This window comes from Perognathus longimembris, chromosome 13 (genome assembly GCF_023159225.1).
Source record: "Perognathus longimembris pacificus isolate PPM17 chromosome 13, ASM2315922v1, whole genome shotgun sequence".
NCBI classification, from domain to species: domain Eukaryota; kingdom Metazoa; phylum Chordata; class Mammalia; order Rodentia; family Heteromyidae; genus Perognathus; species Perognathus longimembris.
In genome coordinates, this window is record NC_063173.1 from 42,283,156 (window position 1) to 42,308,426 (window position 25,271).

General features: G+C 37.6%; 1 protein-coding gene and 1 pseudogene across 1 annotated transcript in view; both read right to left on the reverse strand.

Annotated features, from left to right (window-relative positions):
- Window positions 1–25,271, reverse strand: part of Lrrc4c (leucine rich repeat containing 4C) — a 194,099-nt gene that overhangs the window by 86,805 nt on the left and 82,023 nt on the right. The gene's annotated exons all lie outside the window — the stretch shown is intronic.
- On the reverse strand, window positions 6,756–8,961 carry LOC125361960 (annotated as a pseudogene).

The following is a 25,271-nucleotide window of genomic DNA, read 5'->3' on the forward strand; positions in this document are numbered from 1 at the left end:
ACTAATAAATAAAAAGCCTGCTGTCCTGTAACTAATAAATGAAAAGAAAATGGCTTTCTAAAAGTATACAGAAATTAAAGATTTTACTTCATTTACACAAGTTCTCTGTGATAACCATAAACACACACTAAATACATATATGTATATAATGTATATCAAGTTGAAGGCAGATTAATCTTTACAGCTGGATGAGACACTAAGAATGAACATAATAAAAACATGTTTATGATCAAATCCAGTCATGAGGACAAAACTGAACCACAAATATAATTTAAATCACTCTGTTGCTAACATGAGTAGTTTCCTTTGTAAGAACTCGTCATTTTTCTAGATGGGAGTTAAAAGTTTTTCACTCTCACACAAAGAATGGTAATGATCAGTATCTCTGAAGAATAGGACATTATAAGTGGAACTTTTACGTTCACCAGCACTGAAGAAAGCCCAAGACTCACCTGTATTTTAAAGTAAAAACAACTACAGTTCCAAGAAAGACATAAAACCCCATAAATATACAGGGGACTGGAGCGGGAGGGGGTGGAGGGGGAGAAAGAACCTAGAACATCAAGCAAGCCAGACATTGTTTCCCTACACACACTTTCATAATTTCAATCCTGGCTGCTCCTTTACAATTTCTTAAGCAAGTTGTAAAAAACAAAAGAAAAGAAAAAATGAACAAACAATCTCTTAGTTTTCACAGTGTTGAGGGAAGTATAGAGAGAACATTCCTCATGGAGCTGCTGATATGCCCCCAAACTTGGGAGCCACTGGCCGCAGGGCAAACGATGTCCTTCTGCCATCACCAATCAAATCTACCAGGCAGCGCCCTGGCACACAGCTGCACTGCTGAATTGTAGATAGGTTTTGATTAGACACAGATGCATTTAATTAGCAGTTTGTGTCATCAATTAGAACATGAACCTGGAAAGTCACCTTCTTGCTTAGATATGCTTTAAACATGAATTTTAATGTAAGTGACAATTCCTGAAGAAACAGGGCAGGGCAGGGGAATTCTAATGAAGTCATTAAAACATGAAAAATACAGTCGAGAGGTATGAATTCCTTAAATAAGCCAATAGTTATACTTGCACATCTAGGCTTAATCAGAGAATGTGGGTGCAGTGAGATAAGACGCAAGGGGTGATAGATAATGATAGCAAAGCTATGTGCTTTTTGCTTCTCTCATCTTCTCCAAATCATTTTCAATTCACCTCTAGTCCCCAATCCCCCAATCCACATACAATTTCAAGGAGGAAAAGGCTTATATCAAAGAGTTTGCTATATGTGCTGATTTGAGAGGTCTTTAATTTCATCAAAATATATCCAGTTCACTTACCAATGTCATACAGGACAGAATAACAGTGACTACCACTAAAGAGGTTATTTATGCGCTCAGCATTATGATGAACCTGACCTATATATAATATCAGTCAACCCATATTTAATTACATGGAAGAGATGAAAGGAATCGAGAACATTAACCTAATGTGATGGGAACCAGAAAGTAAACCTACCTACTCCAAGGCCAGATACTGGCTACTTCTCATGAACAATACCTCAAAACACTGAAATGAAAGATACCAAGGAGTATGTTCCTGCTTTTCTCCTCCATATCAAATCATACATCGGGGGGAAAGTATTCTCTTTCCAGTGTTCCATTGTCTTCATGCACATCTGTCACAAATTCTAAACTTGGAAGTCAGATTAATTATCTGGCCTCAGTTCTTTTGTTTTATGTTTTAACTTAATAAATTCTGTGTAATCTCTTGTATGCTTGAAAAAAAAAACCAACCCTATGCTTATCACATCATTAATGGATGATTTTTTTTTTAGGAAAACATGATGCAATCTAAATTTATGCTTATATCAACTTAGATAATTACCTGTTATCAATCAGCACAAGAATCCAGGATGACACCTAGTTGCCACTTATAATTCAAGGATTTTCTCAAGTTAATAATAACTGTTGGTAAAACTCCACTAAATTATATAAATTGGTTTTGTACTTTAATAATAAAATCTATGTATAAATTTAGTGTCTCACTTCAAAAATGTCAGCCATGTCAATATATGACCATAATGCATTTCAAGAAGTACAAAATAATCATAAAATTATTTTATTGCCAGGCACCAATGGGTCATGCCTATAATCCTATCTCTTGAGGATGCTGAGATCTAAGGATTGTGGTTCAAAGCCAGCCCAGGTGGGAAAGTATATAAGAATCTTATCTCATATTAACCAGAAAAAGCCAGAAGTAGAGCTCTGTTTCAAGTGGTAGAACTCTAGCCTTGAGCAAAAATAAAAATAAAAAAAGAATATCAGGGAGAGTGTCCAGGCTCTGAGTTTAAGCTCCAGTACTAGCATAAATATAAATCTAAATACACATATGTATTTTTCTCTTCAATTCCAGAGGACAAAAATAAAACAATTAGATTTACAAATAGTACACACACACACACACACACACACACACACACACAGACACACACACAGACACACACACACGTACATAAGCATGCCCATAACAGATATTTTTAGAATATGTCTAAGAGCCAAAAAAAAAAAAAAATGGGCCTGGAATGTGAGGCTTATGAGTCTGGGCAATTTTTCAAAAAATTAAAAAACATACAAAAACTCACCACAAATGAAATTATTGATACACTTCAGTAAAAATCTATACAGTGCCAAATGTAGAATTTAATTTATATTCTCATTGTCAAAGACATTTTATCTGAAAAATGGGCGTCATATAGCTTATAGTGGCTCAGAATACAACTTGTTTGTCTTTTTAACCAAGAAATTTTGAATGCATTATTAATGAAATCACATTTAACAAGGGCTCATTCCTCCTTTTGAACAGACAAGTGAAATATGACTTTAATAGGGGACGCTTAGAAAAGATTCAGCGCCAAGAACAATAGGAAGAAAACAGGATGAATCAAATAAAATTAAAATTAAATAAAGATACAAATCTCTCCCCAAAACAGATATACTTATTTTGTAACACTTTTGAATCCTCACCCAAACTAGGTAGACTATAGAGGAAAACCAGCTAGTATAATCTGGAGGTTAACAAGGAAATATATGCATGGGAAAACCAAGAGTAAAACCTATAGTGTCACAAACTCTGCCAGGAATGTCATTTCCCGGAAATGTGTACCTTGGTTGTCATCAAAGTTCACAACTTGTTTTTCCTCCTATGCTCTCTGTCACTTCCTTCTTCTACACTCACATCTGTACATACAGATACATATTCACATATACACATACACTTATACACACACATACAAGGATGCACAATGGCAGAGTATAAAAAGCACACAAAAGTTTCATTTGGGGGGCACATACCTCACTAAGAAGGGAGGAATGGATGTTTGATTTTAGAGAAATAGCTGTTCAATTAACAGACATAATGAATTTGGTCTCCAGCAAACATGTGACATTTACTAGTGAATATTAACTGTTCATTACCACTGTATATGCATAATTATATATGTATATGGACATATGCATCTGATTATAAATGTGCATGGGTATGTGCATGGATACGTGTATGAATACTGGGGCTTGAACTCAAAGACTTATGCTCTTGCTTAATTTTTGGCTCATAGCTGGCACTCTGCCACTGAAATTATAGTTCCAGTTCAAGTTTTTTGTTAATTAACCTAAGATAGGCATCTCGAGGATTTGTCTGCCCACGGTTGCTTCAAATCATGATTCTTAGATGTCAGCCTCTTAAGTGGCTAGAATTGCAAGCTTATACTACTAGTGCCATGGTCATTTTAGTTCTCCTAATGGTCCATTAAAAGTAGTTTTAACTGTGGCAAAGTAGACTCTACATGTGACTTAATATCACTAGTAACGATAGAAATGAAATTAAAATCAAATTTCTCTCTGGATATGGAGCCCATGTTATTCTCTGCTATATCAAATTGCATTCAAAATGGGCTGGGGATATAGCCTAGTGGCAAGAGTGCCTGCCTCGGATACACTAGGCCCTAGGTTCGATTCCCCAGCACCACATATACAGAAAACGGCCAGAAGCGGCGCTGTGGCTCAAGTGGCAGAGTGCTAGCCTTGAGCGGGAAGAAGCCAGGGACAGTGCTCAGGCCCTGAGTCCAAAGCCCAGGACTGGCCAAAAAAAAAAAAAAAAAAATTGCATTCAAATGGAGTATGCCAATATTATGGGGATATTGAAAGAATTAAACCAGGCCACACCTTGGGCCCTTGATAGTGAAATAAATACATACACAATACTAAAACAACTAACCTAGACTAGAATTCAGCATCCTTTTTGTATTCTATTAGCCTCACTCAGAAATACACATTTGGTTTGATGGGGAAAAGACTCACATCTTTTGCAGCTTATTGCACTAATAATTCTCTCAAGTGTAATATGTGACTTTGAACATCCATAAATCATGCTACCTCAAGATTAGTCACCTTCATTTACTTGCTCAGCTGTCCCAAGTGCATTTATAAGTAGTCAGATTGTCATTCACTTACCACATCAGTTCACTGATTCTCACAATCACATGCCTATTTACCAATAGATAATCTGGGTTTCTCTCCCGGGCAATTTATTAATCTCATCAAGTAATCATTCCAACAAGTGCCTTCCTTGCTCAAAATGAGCAAAGCTTCCTGTAACTAATGAGTTGAGAGTCCCAGAATTCAGTGTGCACTTTGGATTTTTCCATGAAATGAATCTTATTCAAATTTTCCTTTTGCTGACTCTGTACCTGATCCCAGTGCTATGACAATTCGGAGCTACTCATGTTTCATGTTCCACCACATTTTCTACTTTTTTCTGTACTCAAATTCAAGAAGTTAAGTCACACCCCATGACATAGACCATAGCAGGCATATCTCTGATTTCCCAGAAACATTGATTAGAACAATCATTTTGCTTCTTATACATTCCTTGGCATTATATTATGGGAAGACAATGTGTTTAATTTCCACTGTAAGATTCTGGCAGACAAAAAAGTATCTCTAAAAATAATTACTTTTCATTAGTTATCATTTTTTAAAATCTTTCAGTACTAGATTAATTCATCACTCATTAACCCATTATTATAAAGCACTTATGACATGATACTATATGCCAAACACTGCTATTACTACAACATACAGTAGTGATCAAAATAAATGGGATATATAACTTATATTTAATAAGAATGAGGCGAATAATTTATCAGCACTTTCAAAAAGCAGAGTAGGTACGAATAGAGAGGAATGCTCTATGCTGAGGAGAAATGACTGCAGGGCAAATGGGGTAAGAGGATTGAAGAGACTTTTAAAACAAGTGCCATGTAGTCATTGGATTTGTAAATTAAGCAGGAAGAGAAGGAAGAAAAGAGGAAGTAAAAGTGAAAGGGTGAGGTAGGAATTCAAGGTTTTCTGGATTGTCCCTAAACTTTTGGTTCATTTGCATAGGACAAATAGACACAAAAATGGACACACATAACTATACCACAACTGTATACCCCTGTACCTACTGCAGAAGAGTAAGGTCTGATCCTATCACATAAATCTGGAGCCCTCTACTTCCTGCAGAGCTTCACTACAACAATGACAATATGCAGTTGAATGAGTGGCACTCCATGTTCAACAATTCATTGAAACTCACCTGACTCTATTACCAATTTCTGTGAGATAGATTGAGATACTTCACAAATATTCTTTCTGATAATATCAGTACCAGTGTCTCCACTCTACATGTCAAGATGTACCATAGTACATAATCCATTTTTATATTTATTTATGTATTCCTTTGAGAGAGTTAAAGGAAGCCCATTTTGCAGCTCAAATACAGTTCAGTTTTAAATTCCATTTCTAGGTTAAGATTTATGCCAGCTCTTATTTAGCATAGGCACCCATCCATATCTATGGCCTTTTCAGGGGTCTGAAATAAGGAATAATTCTACATGTATTTACATTCTTTCAGCCTGCTTATTCAGCCAGCTTTTCTAAATGGATGTGGGTTGTGCTGTGGTAACAGAGCCAATCTGAACTTGAAAGAAATTAGGGAATAAGGTTAGATACAAACTCAGTCCCTGATGGAGAACCATCTTCTGCAGAAAAGTGAGAGAGTGTAAGTGTAGAGATTGGAGATAAATGTTTTTTTTTTGTAATGATTTTTCTTCAAATTTTTATTATCAAACTGATGTACAGGGAGATAAATGTTTTGGGCAGTGGTAGAAAGGCAATCATAGCCATCCTGAGGAAATAATGTGAACTGAACAGAAATTGAGGAAGATAGCCCAATGTGGAAGGCCCAGGGTTGTTTCTGTTGTGGGTGATGGAAAAGGCATTCAACTGCATAAATCTTTGGTGGCTGTTTTCAAGAGTAAGGTGTTTTGTGGGTTTTTTTTAATTCACTGTTTAAGGAATTTTATTAAAGCAAGAATTTTATAATCCAAATTACGTTTCCTCCCACAGTTATCAATTCTGTTACTTATAACTGACATCCTGAGCTATTCCACAGTAAAGAATTACAAAATTAAAGAAAGGAATGCTTTAAATTTTTATACTTTGATGAAAATTCTTTTTCCCAGGGTCTATAAAACATTAATTTGCTTTTATATTATACTGTTTTTGTAGTGTTTTTTTTTTTTTTAATCAAGTAATCTAGGACTAGCACTGTTTGCTAGACCTGGCATTTGCTCGGTACATAAGGTTCAAAGTTTCCTTTCCTTTTTTTATTTATTTTATATTTTGCAATTTTTTTTCATAATATTTAAGTTTTTCAATATTTAGATATTTTTCTTCGGTGAAGCACGAGTTTCTTTTCATGGTCCCTGATCAATTTTTTAAACAGTTGGAACACCAGTGGCACTGTTGGCTGCTTTCTGGGCAGCCTCTTTAGCTTGGTGGGCTTGTAGTACAGCTACAGCTTCATCAACCTTAGAACGCAGAGACTCTGGAGACTCAAGCATATGAAGTAATTCTGAATTATCTATCTCCAACAACATGCCAGTGATTTTACCAGCAAGAGTAGGGTGCATGGCTTGGATAAGAGGAAATAGCCTTTCACCAAACATTTGCTTTTGCTCTTGAGGGGGGGTAGATGCCAACATGGAAGCAGTCAAAGGTTCCTTACCTTGTACATGAACAGCATGCTGTTGCATGGTAACTTGTGGCTGTGCATTAAGATGTTGCTGAGGATTGCGGACTCCTGCAGCATATTTATACTGGGAAATGGTGCGGACAGCAGGAGTGGCTGCTGCAGCAGCAGCTGCAGGACATGGACCGATTGTTTGTGTTGATGTGTTAGCAACACGCTGTGTGGACATGACTCATGGAGCCTGTGAAGAAGCTGGTCTCATAGTACTAAACAGTGGTCTAGGAGTGGCTGGGCAGATAGCACCAGGCATATTTTGGAATGGATGAGGTCTGGCACCCTGAGCAGTCCAGCGAGGACTTGGTCTTAGTTGAGCAATTTGGCTAGGAGGATAGTATGTAGCACGGTTCTGAGTCTGTGCGATAGCTGCCATGAAGTAACCTGAAGGAGGTGCTGGCTGGTAGGGGTTGATTACAGGGTTGGGCACAGCTCGTACACTTGCCATTCTCTGCATATACTCGTTAGTGAGGTGAGCTTGGCGCTTTTCTTTGCGCTGAGCTAAAGCTACATAGAGTGGCTTTGTGGCCACAATTCTACCATTCATTTCTGTAACTGATTTAGTGGCTTCTTCTGGGGAGGAGAAACATACAAACCCAAACCCTTTGCTTCAACCACTTTCCATCATAACCTTTGCACTAGTGATTGTACCAAATGGAGAAAACTCTTTCCAGAGACATTCATCATCAATACCATCATCAAGATTTTTCACATAAAGGTTAACACCCTGGTATCTGGTGATCCTATCTTGCTTCATCTGCTCAAATTTGCGCTTCAGTTCTGTCTGTCGTTCCACTTTTTTCTGAGCTCGACCAACGTAAATTTGTTTTCCATTGAGCTCCTTTCCGTTCATCTCATCCACAGCTTTCTGTGCATCTTCATGCCTTTCAAAGCTTACGAATCCAAATCCTTTGGATTTCCCACTTTCATCAGTCATTACTTTCACACTTAAGGCAGGTCCAAACTTGCCAAAGAGTTCCTTAAGGCACTCATCATCCATGTCTTCTTCAAAATTCTTTTTTTTTTTTTTTTTTTTGGCCAGTCCTGGACCTTGGACTCAGGGCCTGAGCACTGTCCCTGGCTTCCTTTTTGCTCAAGGCTAGCACTCTGCCACTTGAGCCACAGCACCACTTCTGGCCGTCTTCTGTATATGTGGTGCTGGGGAATCGAACCCAGGGCCTCATGTATATGAGGCAAGCTCTCTTGCCACTAGGCCATATCCCCAGCCCTCAAAATTCTTGATGTAAACATTGGTGAATTCTTTTGTCCTAGCTCCAAGTTCTGCTTCTCGTTCCTTACGAGACTTAAATCAAACAAATCAAACAAATCAAACAAATACTTTGTGATCATTTAGAAGTATCCCATTCATTTTTTCAATAGCTCTTTCAGCTGCTTCTTGTGTCTCAAAAATGTACAAATCCATAGCCCTTGGAACCATTTTCATCACAAACCACCTTACGTGAAAGGATATTACAAAAAGCAGAAAATGTATCATACAGTGCTTTATTATCAATGGATTTGTCCAGATTTTTAATGAATATGTTGCCCACTCCACTTTTACGAAGTGATGGATCATGCTGAGACTATATGATGCATACTGGCTTGCCCTTTATAACATCAAAATTCATGGTGTCCAAAGCATGCTCCGCATCCGAGGGCTGCTGGAAGTTCACATAGGCTTAGCCCAAGGAGCGGCGGGTGATCGTGTCCCTGCCGACTGGATGGAGAGGATGGGCCCAGCTGTGCTGAACTTCTCATAGAGCATCGCCTCAGTCACGTTGGGGTGTAGATCCCCCATGTAGAGCGAGGCCATGGGGTAGTTGTGGGTGCTGGGGTTCATCTCCACACAGCTGCCCACAGGGCCACAGGCCGCGACCTTTCTGTGAGAGGAGAGTGAGTGCTGGAGCCCAGGGCCGGAGCGGGGGTGGGGGGGTGGGGGGGTGGGGGGGGAGGGGGGAGCCGGCTGCTGGCTGGGAGAGAGGCTGTGCCGCGAGGGCTGACAGGCAGGAAGGCCTTGGTCTCTGGGTTTCTTCTTGGAGCCGCTGCGGGGCCGCGGGCGGGCGGGTCTGTCTCGGCTGCTTCACCGGGTTATTTTATAAAAGAGGAGGAAGGAAAAAAAATAAAAGTCTCCGGCGGGGGAGACGTGGATTTTTTGTAAAATTTTTTGGGGTTTTTTTAAAGGATTTTTTTTAGGATTTTTTTAAAATAATAAATGTGTGTTCCGAGCCCAGAGCACACACTCCGCACTCTCAGCACTAACCGCTGGGGAGAAGGGTTGTGGGTATTTTTTGTCACCCTGATTTTAAAAAATGAATCACAAGCTTTTGAACTAACAAGAGCTTTCACAGACTTATTTTTAAAAGATTCTCTCTTTATTCCTTAATTTAATCTGAGTAGGTAATTAGATACCTTCACAAAGATCAAGCCAGAAAATTCTTTACCTAGTGTGATAGAAATGATGGTCCTTTCACTAAAATATTACACATCTAGAGTTTAATTATCCAAAATTCTTTTTAGATTGCTAATGTATATTTGCTTATTATTTTTAAAAATTTGTTGCTATTTTTTTTTCCAAATAATTTCCAACCTGGGAAATTTTCTGGAAGAGAAGAAACTATTGACTCAGCATGGTGCTAGATGATGCCAGGGATGTTCTCTGATTTAAATCTGAATTTAAAAAAAAAGAAGAAAAAAATCAGCAAAATAGTGCTACTTTTTTTTTTTTTTTTTTTTTTTTTTTTTTTGCCAGTCCTTGGGCTCAGCTTGGACTCAGGGCCTGAGCAATGTCCCTGGCTTCTTTTTGCTCAGCTAGCACTCTACCACTTAAGCCACAGCACTACTTCTGACTTTTTCTGTTTATATGGTGCTATGGAATTGAACCAAGGATTTCTTGTATGCTAGGCAAGCACTCTACCGCTAAACCACATTCCCAGCCCTACAGTGCTACTTTCGAAGAAATAAGAAAGCAAATGAGGAGTGTTACTAGTTCCGGACTACCAACTAAAATTTCTGGTTCTGAAATCTAAACTCAGCATCTACCACCACTGAAGAACTTGATCATTCTGTGCATACTCAAGGTTGCTACATTATACATCCAACTGTTAGAATAACATTTTGTCAGCACATAAAATAGGTTCTCCCAAATAGATGGCACCTTGCAAAACAAGACAGCAGCAGAGGTGCAAACATCACCCTCTGTGCAAAAGATGGATGCAAACGGGCTGGGGATATGGCCTAGTGGCAAGAGTGCCTGCCTCATATACATGAGGCCCTGGGTTCAATTCCCCAGCCCCACATATACAGAAAATGGCCAGAGGGGGTGCTGTGGCTCAAGTGGCAGAGTGCTAGCCTTGAGCAAAATGAAGCCAGCGACAGTGCTCAGGCCCTGGGTCCAAGCCCCAGGACTGGCCAAAAAAAAAAAAAAAAAAAAAAAGGTGGATGCAAAGGAACTCTAACCCTCCTTGCCTAAAAGTAAGTCATGTGACAGATGACCTCTCCTATCACTAGCCAATAAATAATGATAATAATAATAATAATAATAATAATAATATGCATAGGCTTTGATAAGCTTTCTTTACATTACTACTCATAAGCAATGGCCTGTTGTTCAGTCACTTGTGTTTCATCATTGTCTAAGTTTTACTTAAATATAGTAAAAAAAATATTTCACTAAGCCCTTGGCTTTCATTCCTAAAGACTCCAGTCATGTAAAACTTTGAGCCTCAGTTTTGTTATAGGGATGCAAACAAAGACTCTTTACAATTAAAACTCTGGCTTTGTAAGCAGTCTTTCACAATTTTGATGAACTTGAATCAATAGCAGAGGATCAAACATAGGTCCAATAAAAAAAAAAACAAAAAAAAACTGTTAACTGAATACCTGAGGGTCTGAGTCCTTTGGCTCTGGTACCCAGCTCATCTCAAGCTGAGTTTGTGGGTCCTAAGTGCAGGATCCAGCTGAACTTTTATGTAGTTAATTAGAGAGCAGTATAGTGCACTTCTGTTATCCATAGCTATGTACAAATGAAATAGAAGGAAAAGAGGCAGATAGAGAAAAAGAGATGAAGGCAAAGACAGAAAGAGACAGAGACAGAGAGACAATGAGACAACCCTATAATATGTGGCCTTTCCCACATTCACAAAGCAGCTCTATTCCAAACTGTACTACTCAGCAGCAGCATTGGACTTCATCTTGTGGAGAAATGCTTACTAGGTCCATACTTACAAGTTTTAGAATATAGTTCACAAATGCTTTGCTTTATAACACCAATCAATGGAGTTGTTGCTTCTCTCCTAATTCTCTTTCAATCCTTCTGTCTTCACAAAGCCACTTTCATTCCCCCCACTAACCAGAAAGAAAGGCCTTGTGGGCTTTTCTTTTTTTTTTTTTTTAACTGAAAGAGAGCGACCAAAGTAGGTAAACCTTTCCATCTTCTTCAAAGAAATGAAGACCTTCACTTTAATCCTCTGGAACTGAGGGAGTTCTTGCAGTTGCTTTTAGCAGTTGGGAGTGTGCCTTTTATTCACCTACTCTACCCCTGTATTGGTGACCTCTTTCTCAAAGACTCAGTAACTCATAGACACCACAGAAATGTATATTCAAGAATAATGCAAAGAATGCTCATAAGTTATGAGATGTTCATTTTGAGCAATACATAAGAAGGAATAAGAGAATCATTTTGGAGATAGAACTGGTTTTTAGGATAGGTGTGTGCTTATCCCAGCTACACTGCAGAAGGGGGTTGAAATTTAGGCTCTAGGGTGGTGTTGAAAGAAGGAGAGAGAACGTTTCTCTCCAACAAATGTGTCCTCCTTCACCTAAGTCCCCAAGGCAAACTAATTTGAATACCCCCTGGCATTTAAGTCAGCCTTGCAGCTGATGAATGAAGCCTAATTAGCAACAGAATGTTGGTGAAGAACACAGGTATTAGAATCACAAAGAAATCTATTCAAATCTTAGTATGTACACTTCAGAGTGGTGTGATTTGGGGTGTAGGTGTTCAACCCCTCAGGCTCTCATTTTATCCAATGTAAGATAGTGAGAGGTAATCAGAGTGCTTGGGCTCATTAAGGAAAACAAAGTAAGGAAAATAGTCAATGCAGTACCCAGACAGCTTTCCTCTGAGGCTTCTGTTTGCCTCCACAGTAGACTGGCCAGAGGGAGTCTGTGCTAAGAAAGTAAGGTTTTTTGGAAACTCATACCTGATTCACATATGTGTGCCTATTCATGTATCAGAGATGTCTCCCTAAACTTTGAAAAGAATTACTCCTTCACAAAGGAGCTGGAGGTAAAGCCAAACAGAGGGAGGAATCAGAGTTATAATTGTCTCCCCCTGCCTAACAAATTATAAGACCACAGGCTGGTCACACAACCTTTCTGCACCTCATTTCTCTTGGTATAAAATAAATTAAGTTAGGGTTAACAGTACTTAGAGGATCCAAATTCAAAAACCCCACACACAGGGAAAGAGCCACTTGCTGCTTGGTAAGAGTGACAGACAGCATTTGATTAATGTCTTCCTCCCCTTCTGTGTGATGGTCACTTATCCATTCCCATTATGGGACAATCTAAACCCAGCAGACAGGGTTCTGTGCCTGAAGGGTGGTATCAGAGCTATTAAAGCTAATAATCAAAGCTGGAACATTTAATGAGGACGCTGTTGGGCAAATTCACTGAATTTCTCTGGGAGTATTTCCCCTGGCTTAGGAGCCTGCAGGGCCAGACTGAGGAAGGTAGCTCAAGTCTACTTCCTACAGATACAAATGACTCACTGTATTAATTATAAAATCATCTATGTAGGTTTTCCATCCTTCTTTGCAAGTCATTCTAAAAATAACATCATTGAAACACTGACTCACTTGCCATACCCAACTGAACTCCCAAAGGAAATCTCAGCCACTATAATATTTGAAATTGCCCCCTCTAAATTAGCAAGGCTTACACAGACTCTATTGGCAAATTCAATCATCCCTCTGCCACTGAGTATTGTTATTTGTGACTCCCTTTGAGAGCTGGAGTTCACCCACCTTCAATTTCAGTCAGCCTAAAATGATATGAATATGCTGTGTGCTTAGTGGCAGCAACTGCATTAATATTAATATACAATAAAGAGCTACAGTGTACTAAAAAAGAAAGCTCCAAGCAATATCAGGAAAGCCTTTTAAGAACAGAATAAATTCTCTAGTGATACATTCCTCTGCTCTTAATAGAACTCTTCAGCAACAATGAAAGACAGATTTTGTTGGTATTTACCCTTTATTCTTTCACTCTGGGGCAAAAAAGAGGGAGGTAGTGGTTTATGGCATTTAATTAGCTCCATAATGCTTGAATTTCCCCGAGTGATGTAGTTTACTACCAAACCTAGATATTGTAGATGTTTTATTAGAGGCACATCCAGATATTTATACCTAAATTGGATTAATCAAAATTTGTGGAATCTACAAATAGTAAAAGGGATGTAACTAAAGCTCCTAAAGGAAAATCATATAGAAGTCATAATAAAGGGGAAAATTATTATGAAAACACATTTAGTTTGAAAACAGGTATTCTATTCCTATGCTACTTCATCAAACCTTCTTTACACATGCACACACACACACACACACACACACACACACACACACAATATTTCATCCAACCTCTGTTGAATTCTTGGTAAACAGTATTTCCTTCATGATCTTTATTATATTTAATATTGTAGTGGTCCTGGGGCTCTGGGGCTTGAACTCAGGGCTTGGGCCCTGTCCCTGAGCTTAATTGCTTAAGGCTACCACTCTGTCACTTGAGCTACGGCTTTACTTTATGCTCTTTTGTAGTTCACTGGAGATAGGGAGCCTCATAGACTTTCCTGCCCAGGCTAGTTTTGAACTGTTACCCTCAGAGTTCAGCCTCTGAATAGCTAGGATTACTGGGTAAACCTATTAGAAAACAAAATTCTTAGCATATACTAGTTGTATAGGGTATATTTTATTATGACTTCCATCCATATACCTAATGTATCCCATTCAAACACACTCCTTCCATCTCTCTCTCTCTCTCATCCCAACCCCTTCTTTTTAAATGAGTTTCATTGTTCTATTTTTCATCTGAGAACAATTCCTTTGGGGTCTTTTCTTTCTTCCTTCCTTCCTTTCTTTTTTAAAGTTTTGAAAGATGCTTATTCCTGTGAAATCATTTAAATGTATTTTGTACAGTGATAGAGACTGAACAGCAAGCAGATTTTGTATTTGTGAGGCAATCTCTCTATCAGCAAGTTAGGTCCTTAACTTTCCAATCTTTTAGCAAAAGAGGAAATCTCAGATTTGAACAGATCTTAATAGTGACCCTTTCTTAATACTCACCTTATCCTTTCAACTACAACATTCCTACTATGTGCTTGACTGGCCCATTTCCTCAGTTTTACTAAACCTTCCACAGGGTCATTTACTTTAGATCTCTACTTTTAAGATTCTCAAGAACATTTATCCTAGAAAATCTGTAATTCCAAATCCTACCTGGGTCTCTTCTGACATGTAAAACATTTTTAATATCCTTCTTAGGTTTACAGTGTTTTGTTGTTGGTGGTTGTAGGACTTGAACTCAGGTACTGAAAGCTGCCCCTGTGCCTCTTTGTGCTCAAGGCTACTGCTCTACCACTTGAGCCACAGCACCACTTTTGTTTTTTGAGCAGTTAATTGGAGGCAAGAGTCTCACTGGGACTTTTTTACCTGGGCTGGCTTCAAACCTCCATCCTCAAATCTCAGCCTCTTGAGTAGTTAGCATTATAGATGTGAACCACCAAACTTTCTTAACAACCTGGGAACCATTGTTGCATTAGTTCATCCTTTGTCCTGATGTCTCTATGATTCCCTTTTCCTTCCACAGATGAAATAAACTTATTGAAATACAAATAATACAGGAGAGCACCACATTTTCCAGTTTTTGAGAGGGTTAGGGAGCTGAACTTCTATAGGTATCTTGCCTAGGTTTCACACCCATCTATTTTAAAGACAGGAGAAGTTTGTTTCCTGGTCAGGTGAAGAAAATTAGCAAGTAAGGGATATGTATGCCTTGTTCTTCATAGTCACCAGAAATTTTTCATTAGCTCACCCTGACCTCAGAAAAACCTACCCTGTCTTCTATTGCAGTACCAACTTTGGTGCTTGTGTAGTTTTATCTAATATTGCTTTTATTTTCCTTTAGCTTTAATATATCCATTCTGCCTATGCTTGAAACTTTTTGATTATAAGTAGCAATTGCAATGTAACAACTATTCCTTTGGGAAACCCTTCTATCCATCATCTGACAAATTTTCCTCACAGGAGCCTCTTGATCTCATTGATAGTTCTGGCTACCCGCCTTGGTTATGCACTCTATGTAGAATCAACCTAGTGTTTTACAGACATGTTAAATATGGAAGAAAAGTTTACTTCAGATTAAGCCCTCCCATGGCCCCGCTGGCTCTGTAAAGGGATTTTAAGGGAAAGCCTGGATATGTAATGCCTTCAGTCTCAGTTGGAGGAGTTTTGTTTTAACACAGGAAAATAGAAAAGTTACTCTATGGCAGGTCAAGTTACCATTCTCTGGTCGGGAATCATTAGGATGAACTACATAGGCTTGGGTCTTCCAGTAATGCCACAGATAAATGGAATCCATATAAATTTTGACAAATGTCAAGTCTTTTTGATGTGAGAAACCATCAAGGAAAAAATACTGTATATTCATCTGAAAGATGAGAAGGGTAACACAGGTAAATTCCTCTTAGAATAAAATCAAGGCTTTTAAAAGTTTGTTGTTCCTTTATTCTACCTTCACTTGGATACTTTGTCATATATGTTCATTGCAATTTGATAAATTTTCTCAATTTAGGGTGTAGATACTTCCATAATTTGGAGGTTCACCCACATTTTAATCTGTGAAGATACTTGTCTACCATCCCATCAGTCTAAAATTAAGGTGTACCAGGTTAGTCAAGTAATTAAATAAACTCTTCCAATATTTACTTAAGTAGACTTAGTATTGAAGAAAATAGTATTAGTAACATTGTATTAATGTCTGTCTCTGAAGAATACTCTGAGAAGGAAGGAAATCACAGGAGAAATGCTTTTATCTTCCTAACAAGTTTATACAACCCCAGTATCAGCTGTTCTCTCGGACATTGCAATCAAAATTAATTGTTTGATTTCTATAATCCATAGTATTTTACTTGTGTCTTTCTTGTGGACTATACCTTTGAAATTTTTTTATTGTACTATATAATGATAATATGAGGTTAATTGTGGGTCTCTGTCAATTCTAGTTATTTGGAGGGACACACTACAGGAAGCCACTATTAATATTTAGCATATATGTGTACAAGTATGTATCAGAATGGTTGAATTAACATTTAGGTAGCTCTCATTTTCTTCAGATTACAGCTATGTGTTCATTCCATTTAGCTCTGGAAGAAATGTCTTCTCCATTATGGGCATGCAGAAGAGACATAAGCCTAGAGAGAAAGGGATACCATCTGTATTCATTTATGAATAATCAAAAGTAGTCAAAATGCAAGACAGATTCTTTACTTGAAATAAAGAGTGATGGTAGCTCTTCATATACTATACAACTCACTCAGACCTCAAGTTTTTCAGACCAAGAAAGATAGTGTTCATGAATTAGTTTTCCAGGATTTCACTTAGCTTAACACACTATACTTAGCTATCATTGTTGCTGAAATGACTTCTTTTTTTTCTCCCTTGATATTTCTACAAATGGAATGATTCTGAGGTAGAAGTGGGAAGTTTGAACAAGAAAAATAGTTGCTCTCCAGGCAATGAGAAATTGTGACTGTGTCATAATCATGTGTAAAATCAGATGCCAAGATTTTTAAGATAAGAATATCGTGAGACTTGCTGGAATTTCTTTTCTAATATTTTAAATATCTTTACTCTTTTAAACAGGAGCCTTAAATTTCAAGAATCACAAGATGCCATTAATCATTCCTCACTTACAAATAAGGCCTGACTTCATTAGCTATGTTTTTTCTGGCCATGGTCATGTGAAGGCATACATGATTCACTGGATGTCCACAAGTTAATTTTATGCACTCAAGTGAAAAGCTAAAATTTGTAAAATAAAAAATTAAACTAAGCTGGCACAAAACTTGAACTAGACTTTAAATTACACTAGATTTAAATTTTACAAGCCCTGGAAAATTTTTTGTTAAGTTAAATAAGTCAGGCCCAGAGAGACAGCGTTTGCATGTTTTACTCTCATATATGGAATCTGGAATATTTAGTTTACAAATATATAAGTAAATACTCTAGGCAGTATGCAAGTGTGCACAAGTGTATTTTCTCAAATATGGTATATTCCAGGGAGAACTCAAGTGGTATGATTTTTTTTTCCTAAGTAAAAATAAATCAAAGTTTAACAAAATGAACAGAGCAAATGAGTATTTGAAATGGGCAGAGTGAGGTCAAGGGGAGGTGATTGGGAAAATAAAGAGAAGAGGGAAGAGAATGCAGAGAGGCAGGCAGTGGGTTGGGAGGGATGGGTGAGAGAGAATGTTGAAGGGGATGATGTTGATCAAGATTCATGGTGTTCATATACTGTTATGTTGAAAGGCAACTCTTTTACACAACTTCTTAAAGACAATAAAATGTTTTTTTTTGTTTTTTTGTTTTTTTTAATAAGCATTCATCCAGTAACCCAATATTCTTTATATAGGGCAGTCAGAGTCATTGAGTCTACAAGCAACATCGCCAGTGATGGGAGCTGACTTCCTCATCTGTCACCAGATTCCCCTTGTCTGACAAAGGTGGTGGACACAATAGAAAACTATTCTCCTATTATTTTGTTGACCAAAGTTGTCTAGAAAATGTCTAATCTACTCTCTACTACATTGCCTTAAAGTTCTTCAGAAAAAAAGTAAAAATATTGCTCCAGGCCCATATAGCAATAAAGACTTGATTTTGACAACATGGTATGAGAAAAACAACACATTTGTAACAGTTTAACAATGGAAAAGTCAAACCAATATAAAATAACACGGAGTAAAAGAACACTGAGCTTAAACTGCAAAGGACAAACTGATTTTCCCCATAGGAGAGTGGAACAGCATTGGCAATTCAACTGAAAAATACAGAATTTGCATCTATCAGTTACTTACAATTTACACAAGTGGGAAGTAGGTCAAAGGCAAGATGAACACATAGAATCAATAGCCTAGATAATTGTACAATAGATCATTCATGTTTCTTCCACCAAAACAAAATTTAAAAAATTGCAGTAGAGTCTTAATACTTAGAAGGCCCTGAAAAAAAGATGTTATTTTTTTTTTTACCCCTGGAAAATTCTTATATATCCTTCTTAGTATAAATATTTGGGTTACTTTACTACCAAAAATATTAACACATTTTATTGCTCCAAATACTTTTGGAAGTGATACACACACGCACACACACACGCACATACACACACACAGGGAGAGGCATATATATATGCCTAAATGTGTATGTATGCATCTATATACACATATTTAAGCATATGTATATACATGTATATGTACATGTATGAACATATTATCCTTAAAATCTCAGTTCTGAAATCCATCCATTTCTATTGTTTGCTAGTCAGCAAATAGATAAATAGATAGTTTTTGTTTTTTTTTTTCAATCTCACTTTTGTTGTTTTCAACTTGGAAGCTTAAAATTAACCAAGTGGAGTGGGAGATGGGTGGCTTCCACCCATAATCCTAACTACTCAGGCGACTGAGATCTTATTTTTGCAGTTAGAAGTCAGCCCAAGCAGAAAAGTCATATACACTCTTATCTCCAATTAACCACACACACATGCACACACACAGTCATGTGCTCACACACAAATGCACTCAGCAAAAGTAGAGGTGTGATTGAGTGGTAAAGTGCTAGCTTTGAGAAAAAAGAAGCTCAGGAACACTGCCCAGGCAAATAATTCAAGCTCCAAGACTAGGCAAAAAGAAGTTAAGTAGGATGGGAAGGTATTGATACAAGAAATAGTCAAATAGCATTATCAAGGTGTGTGTGTGTGTGTGAGTGTGTGTGTGTGTGTGTGTTTCTGAAAGCCAGTTAAACATTTACCCCCCCCCCAATGGTTTAAGAAACAATAAGGATTGTGAGTCTATACACCCAGCAATTTATACTGGATCCATGAATATAAATAGGCTGTATTCTCTGTCCTTAAGTAATTCATAATCTAATGAAGTATTTGTAGTCAAATGAATAAATTTACCTATTTATAAACACAGGGTTGTTCTATGGCTTATGCTTCCCCTAAGACAGCTATTGCACAACAGCTTATATCTTCTGCCCATCATAAAATGAATTAAATATCACTGATTTCAACTAAAGAGATATGTAGCAATGTGAGATTCTCTGAAAGATGCTTTGGAATAGTCAGTCATATACAAGACTTAAGTGAAATGTAAAAATGTATGCATTCTATTTAGTAATAACTGTGATAAGGGCTAAATGCATCCCTTGGGAAAAAAAAGATAACATAATCAAAACATAATTTGTGGATTTTTCTGTTCACACCATGCTGTGAACATTAGCTTCATCTTTGATGAGGATTTTTTTTCTTCTAACAAAAAAAGATTTCAAATTGATTATTTACCAGGCCCTTTGCTGGGTGTCAGATTTTCAATAACAAGTAAGCTTTGCATTCTGCTTCTAAGGAACCTTTATTACAGTGGGAAATAAAAATAAAAGCATAAAATCGTGATAATACACTATGATGCCTGATGTAACATAAGTACTGAGCTGAACATAGACAGAAGTAATTAACTCTCTGAGAAAGCGTTAAAGGAAATCTTTTTTTTTTAAGAGATACTATGAAGGAATAATAGAACTTTGTCAGAGTGAGAGGGAAGACCAATCTAGGCTGAGGCAGTTTCCTATGTAAAATTATACACTCTTACTCAATGTTGGCTCCTTTAGGAACAGATACTAGAGAGGATCAATAGAACAATGGGGACTATTAATATTTAGATATGTCTTAAGGAAGACAAATAGACTTAAGAATTAAGCTATAGCTTCTGAGATTTTTTTTTCTTATTTATTGTCAAAGTGATGTACAGAGAGGTTACAGTTTCATACGTTAAGCATTGGATACATTTCTTGTACTGTTTGTTACCTCCACCCTCATTCCCCCCTCCTCCTTCTCTCTTTCCCTTTCCCCCCAGGAGTTGTTCAGTTGGTTTACACCAAATGTTTTTGCAAGTATTGTTTTTGGAGTCATTTGTCTTTTTATCCTTTGTCTCTCGATTTTGATATTCCCTTTCACTTCCCTAGTTCTAATACCAGTATATACAGTATCCAGTGTAGTCAGAGGAAATACACTGATAGTGTGGGTACAACCACATAAAGGGGATACAAAAGGATCATCAACAATAGAAGCTACAGTTTCACATGACATGGTGAAAATAATTTCAACAGTGATATAACAGTTGTTTCCATAACATGGAGTTTATTTCACTTAGCATCATGTTATGAGTTCATAAGGGCATAGCTATTAGGCTCTTGTGATCCTCTGCTGTGACTAGCCTAAACCTGAGCTAATTATTCCCTATGAGGGAGAACATAGAGTCCATGTTTCTTTGCGTGTGGCTCACTTCACTTAGATAATTTTTTCCAAGTCCTTCCATTTCCTTACGAATGGGGCAATGTCATTCTTTCTGATAGAGGCATAATATACCATTATGTATATGTACCACATTTTCCTGATCCATTTGTCTACTGAGGAGCATCTGGGTTAGCTCCATATTTTAGCTATGACAAATTGTGCTGCGATGAACATTGTTGTGCTGGTGGCTTTAGTGTATTCTTGTTCGTGGTCTTTTGGGTAGATGCCCAAAAGTGGAGCTGCTGGGTCATAGGGGAGCTTTATGTTTAGCCTTCTGAGGAATCTCCATACTGCTTTCCAGAGTGGCTGAACCAGTTTATATTCCCACCAACAATGAAGTAGGGTTCCCTTTTGGCCACATGCCCTCCATCATTTATTATTGTTAGTTTTCTCGATAAAGGACATCCTTACTCGGGTGAGGTGGAATCTCAATGTTGTTTTGATTTCCATTTCTTTTATGGCCAGTGTTGTAGAGCTCTTTTCCATATGTCTCTTGGCCATTCTCATTTCCTCACAAGAGAAGTCTCTTTTTAAGTCTTTCGCCCATTTGTTAAGGGGGCTGTTGGTTCTTTGCAGTTTTATTTTGGAGGAATGTAATTTTTTTAGTTCTGCCTATATTTTAGATATGAGGCCTTTGTCCATTGTATGGCCAGTAAAGATCTTTTCCCAATCTGTGGGCTTTCTGTTTATCTTGAGAGCTATATCCTTTGCCCTGCAGAAGCTCTGCAGTTTGATGCAGTCCCATTTGTCCATCTTTTCTTTGATTTGTAGCATTTATGGGTCTTTGTTAAGGAAGTTCCATCCTGTGCCAAGGAGCCCAAGTGTTTCTCCTACTCCTTCTTTCAGTGTTTTCAGGGTATCTGTTTTAATTTCGAGGTCTTTGATCCATTTGGAATTGATTTTGGTGCAGGGTGATATATAAGGATCTAGTTTTAGTTTGTTGCATCTGTTGAACCAGTTTTGCCAGCACCATTTGTTAAAGACGCTGTCTTTCTTCCAGACTATTGTTTTAGCTCCTTTATCAAAGATTAAGTAGGCATAGTTTTGTGGGTTCATATCTGGGTCTTCAATTCTGTTCCATTGATCTTCAGGCCTGTTCCGGTGCCAATACCAAGCTGTTTTTATTACTATATCTTTATAATACAGCTTGAAGTTTCGTATTGTAATTCCTCCACTGCTGTTCCATATGAATTTCTGGATTGCTTTCTCTATTTCATTAAAAAATGGTGTTGAGTTATTAATGGGTATTGCATTGAATTTGTACATCCCCTTTGGCAATATTGCCATTTTGAGTATATTAATCCTCCCAATCCAGGATCATGGGAAGTTTTTCCAGTTCCTTAGTTCTGCCTTAATTTCCTTTTTCAGGTTTTTAAAGTTCTCATCATAGAGGTCTCTCACTTCTTTGGTTAAGGTTATTCCTAGGTATTTTATGTTTTGAACCCCATAGACTCTATTCCCAGGCTACTAGAGCTGATCCAAAACTTTGGCAAAGTAGCAGGATATTAAAAAAAAAAAACCCTAAAAAAAATCAGCAGCCTTTTTATATGCTAATGACCCAAAGACTGAGGCTGAAATCAGGAAAGCAACTCCTTTGGAGTTTTGTTTTTATATGAACATCCCACTAAGCAGAAGAGAACACAAAGAAACAAATAATCTGCTGGATATCTAGGGTGTAATATGTAGTATTTCATAATCTTTGGGAGCTTATTTGAAGTCACTACAGAATACCTTGAGCTCAGGGAGCATTTTTGTTTTTTAAAATCTAATGAAGTATCTCATGCAGAGTAGACAATCACTAAATTATTGGTGAATTGAGGAAGAGAAAAACAAACAGTAGGATGTAAATATAATCACGTTCATTTTCTGCTCTGCTTTGGCTATTTTAGTGTATTTAGCAATCGTGTACAAAGTGCAGGGAATTGGAGATCATTTCCCCTCTTGGTCTACTTAACTCTGGCCTCTCATTTCCTACAACTCTCATATTAGAGCTTTGAATTCATTTCCTTGCCCTGAACACTTGTTTCCAGAGTACTTCAAGAACAACTCCTTAAGGACCTTTCTCTTGAGGCCATTTGCATTAATTTTCTCAACTGGAATTCCCATTCCTTTAAAAAAGAAAAAAAAAAAAAAAAAAGCACTTCTTATCATCCAAAGTCCCTTAATCTGCTTTACTTACCACAACAGTCCTTATCATCTATGAGCCCTGTGTCAGTCTATACTTTTCCTTGGCCACTGTTACTCCCTGTATTTTCATTTGTGTTTCATACATAAAATGTACATCACAGATTTATGGTAGGCGGATGAAGGAAAAATAAACTGATCTCTTTGACGTGGACTCCCAGTGGAATTTTCCTCATTTCTCTTTGAAAGAAAAACTCACTCATTGGAAAGAGATTTCAAAGGATATACAAATATACTTCATAAGAAGAACGTATTTATGAAACCTTAAGGAAAACCAACAAAATGCCAGGTAAAAAAATGTTGATTTACAATCAATGATTACCCACACAACGTCTATTTCCCATCTCTGAATTAAAATCTTAAGACTTTAGGGACTCATTCCCATCCTAAGATCAGTCTCAAGGCTCATTTCCAAGAATCTTTTGCAGGATGCTGAATTTGCACTCTAATTCTGAGAAGAGAAAGAAGGAAGGAAGGAAGGAACAAAGGAATGAATGAACAAACAAAAGAAATAAAGAGAGAAAAGAAGGAAGGAAGGGGAGGAGGAAAGAGAGGGAGGGAGGGAGAGAGAGAATAAGAGAGGGGGAGGGAAAGAGAGAATGAGAGAGGGGGGAAAGACTAAAAAGGAACTACTGTGGTTATGTGATTAAGGTACAGTTGTAGGTGACACATAAGCCAGATTTGGAAATTTCAAAGGATGATTATTCAATTTGAATTTCAGATGACTTTCTCTTCAAGATTTTGTTTTTTTTTTTTTTTTTTTTTTTTGCCAGTCCTGGGGCTTGAACTCAAGGCCTAAGCACTCTCCCTGGCTTCTTTATGCTCAAGGCTAACACTGTACCACTTGAGCCACAGTGCCACTTCCAGCTTTTTCAGTTTCTGTGGTGCTGAGGAATCAAACCCAGGGCTTCATGCATGCAAGGGAAGAACTCTACCACTAAATCACATTCCCAGCTCCCCAGAGGACTTCATAATGTCCTCTCCCCACTGTTCATTTCTCTTTACTGGAATGTACACAGTGATGGCTGGAGATTCAGCAGCTACCAAGTATCATATTTTGAATAGGAAGCTGATAATGTCAAGCTAGAAAATTGGGAGAAGACAGGCAAAAGCAGCCTGGATTCCTGTCAATTCTGTACAGCTCTACACTATTTACAAACTGTTCTACGGAGTGCATAACCCTGTGCACTAATGTTACTGCTATTTTTTATTTTAAGTACTGCATTTTGAAATAAAATTAGTATTTCATGTGAACATCTGAAAATACTCTTTTGTTTTGTGTTTATTTGTTTCCTAGTGTGAGTTACAGATCAAAGAGTAAACATGAAAGTGGTTTGCCAGGACAGGTAAGGAGTCTGAGAAGTCTTATTATATCATTTATTTTGCCACTGCCATTGTTGATACATGAAGCCACCTGCTTTAGGTAAGGACATCTGTTATTTTTCATGATTTCACTAAGTCTTGAATAAATTTTAATTAAGCACAATGGCCCTGAAAACAAACTAAATGCTTGTTGTTGTGGACTTAGGAGCAAAGTCCTCAGAGTAATTACATGTTCCGATTGGAAACTTTTAGTACTTTGAAAATAAACACACAACTTCTATCATTTCAGGCAAGATAAATTCAAGGAAAACAAAAGAAGTATAAGGAGGGGAGACCAAAAAACAACACACACACACACACACACACACACACACACACACACACACACACACACACCTACCTCTTTGAAGTTATCAGAAAGCTAAGTGTTTGGGAATTGTAGATAAATTGATATATCTGCTTCAGAGACTACAAGTTAGGTTTAGATTTTGCTCCAAAAGTTCAGAGTCCACCACACATGGCACTTAAACACACATACATGTGTGCACACACATATGCACAAACACACATCCGCGAGAGTGTGTATGGATCCAAGATAGGAATTATCTGGAATGCTCTAGATTCCATGTGCTTATCTGTCCATCATGCTTTGTGAGATGGTTGTGATCAAGCACTGACAGGTTCTGCTGAAATGGCTAATTTGTACAGACCACCAAAGAAAGAAAACTAGGAAATAATACCAAGGAAGGACAGAATTGAGTACTATTCAGATGCAAACAGCCAAATGTCTTGGAATCACTTTGCCAGCATCACCTGGATATATTGCCTGTTTTACCTTTGATAAAAGCTTCAATAGTAGAACAAGCTAAGGTCAAAGATTGTCCATTCATGTTGCGAAAGAACTGTGAGCCACTATGTTGAAGAGTGAGTGTACCAAGAAATCTATTATAGTAACAGTGGAAGTTGGGAAATGTCTATTTATACTTAAAATTAGAGGATACTTGAAGTTATGACTCTTAATAG